Raw genomic sequence first — 2,393 nt, forward strand, 5'->3', positions numbered from 1 at the left:
CTGTGTATGTCACACTATGGCCACAGAGATGTGTACTCTGGACTGAACCATGAATGTACAGAAATTTTTAAACTGTCTTATTGATATTATTCCTACATCACATAAAGGTCATGTTATAATTTGCATTGTACTGGAGAAGCTGACAAAAAATAGGCTATTTTTCAAGAAGTTTCTAGCAAATAGTTTTTACAAATAGGACTCTATATATAACTTGAGAATTCTAGAGCATAAACAGCATTTCTACTGTTCAAAGTTATGGTGAATTTGTTTGAACTCTATTAATTTAGTATACATCCCATATTCCTTCTTGATCCAAATTTTAGAAAAATCACTCTTTACTCACTTATCTTCCAAACACATGGAAAATGTAATGGAATTAGTACTATCACCAAATATATGTTTGTTTTGCAAGCAATCATCTTACATTTTTAAAATGTTCCTTGTGCTCTCATGCTTTATATTTCATAATACAGTAATACCCCCATTCACAATGACTAGTGATCCTGTTACCAATTTCTGTCCATGTATATGAATGAGGGTTATAAATGTCAACCGAGTCCAAGGTACTTGGGGACAAGCAATCATGGCTACAGGATCATCCTCCAGGAACACATGCCTGCTCTTGGCACTTTCATTAAGGCAACTTCAACCCACTTTTCTTCTTCAAAGGAATATTTTTCCACAGTATAAAGACTGTTTTGTGTCTCATTTCACCCTCCAATAGAATAGGTGAAGTCATGGAATGCAGTATCCCCAAGATATACTCTCTTGCTTCCCACTGGAGGAAGTGGAAAACAATGCTTAGAAAGGGTACCATAAAGTTCAAAAGAATGAAGCTCTATTCCTACATTGGTGATGCCTCCAATTGCATAACTCAAACCTTGCATTTCACAGCACCTGAAGTAGTAGTGTGACACAGCCATGTTGCCAGCTACCTCCCATTTATTTTTATCAGTATCAAATCGTTTATGGTGTTCCCTATTTTAGCTCCAACCAATCCGTCCAAACCATAGATCCTTCACACACACACACACACACACACACACACACTCCTAAGCCACAGCAAGGATGACTACTGAAACTATATTTGTCCACTGTTTAGTAATTGAACTATAGCGTTCAGTACAGTCAAAAATCATGGAATCCTTTTTACCTCCAGTCATGTAGACCATCCCTCCAGGAACTGCTACTCCCAACTCATATCAGGCCTGATGAAGTAAAGACACATTGGGCCAGTACCAGCTAAAGGTGTCAAAACATTCTACACAGCTGGAGGTTCTCCTATCACTCCAATGACACCCCTGCAACTGAGTGTATCCACCTGCCACATATAGGTGTTTCTTGCTTTCTTCCAAGGTTGAACTTTAAATGACTGCAGATGATGTGAAAACTTGTTCTCTTTGGGGGAGTTACACAATTCACAGTACTCTTTTCTGAGTGTTTACAAAGCATCAGGAAGATTAAATCAGATACTCCTGAGACAGGACTGATCAGCCAGAAGGCTGGCTGCATGGCAACCCGCACAGCTGAGTGGCTGCAGCAGCTCCTTTGCCTGTGGGGCCAGTGGGGTTTCCTCTCCCAGAACCCGGAGACTCATTGGGCTAGTGGTGGATGGCAGCTGAGGAAATCCAGGAGGCCACTGTGATGGCCCCATAGTCAGGGTGGCTCACTGCACCTGCCTGTGTGGCTGAGCTAGGAGGGCTGTCCAACCAGTGAGACTGAGAGGGCAGCTGGTAGCTCCACTGAGTTCCTGGGCTATCCTAGTGTTTCTTAAAACGTGTTTTTTAGTATGTGTTCTGGGTCATAATATAAAATGCATTTTTTAAGTAGCAAAGTTTTCAAAACACTTTAGAATGAGAAACTTAGAAAGCTGAGAACAATACTTAGGGACTGTGTAAGGAGAGGGCACGAGAAAAGAATTCTAAACAGGAAAAGACAGAGAAGATAAAATTAACACAAACTTCATATAAAGTGTGCTCAATCTTTCAAATTCAGCTATAATTCTCTTTTAGGAGAATTCCTGATGCAACCACAGAGTTACAGAGAGTCAAATTTGGGGGTAGGACCAACATTTGGTTTAGTGATTATGCTATATCTTACCTATCCTACTCCTAGAAAAATAAGTCTTTCTTTCGTATACACTGAATCTTTGCAATTTGGAGGCATCCAGTCTCCTACTCCCCAAATCCCCATCTATTATCAACACCCCAATTCTTTTTCCATATTAATATTTGTACTTACAACAACTTCAAAAATTTCTATTCAACTTCTTTTTACATCAGCTTAACAACCCACTATTTTAGGTATAATGAACTTTTTTTGATGACGTAACACCTTGGAGAAACTAAGAATATAAAATAAAAGAAAACTATCACTTTTAGTTATCTGAATTA

General features: G+C 39.2%; 1 pseudogene; it reads right to left on the minus strand.

Moving 5' to 3' along the window:
- Window positions 1-448: 448 nt before the first annotated feature.
- On the minus strand, window positions 449-1,465 carry LOC100948120 (annotated as a pseudogene).
- Between the last annotated feature and the right edge of the window lie 928 nt (window positions 1,466-2,393).

The sequence above is a fragment of the Otolemur garnettii genome, unplaced genomic scaffold (assembly GCF_000181295.1).
Source record: "Otolemur garnettii isolate 467f Iridium unplaced genomic scaffold, OtoGar3 scaffold00098, whole genome shotgun sequence".
Lineage (NCBI taxonomy): Eukaryota > Metazoa > Chordata > Mammalia > Primates > Galagidae > Otolemur > Otolemur garnettii.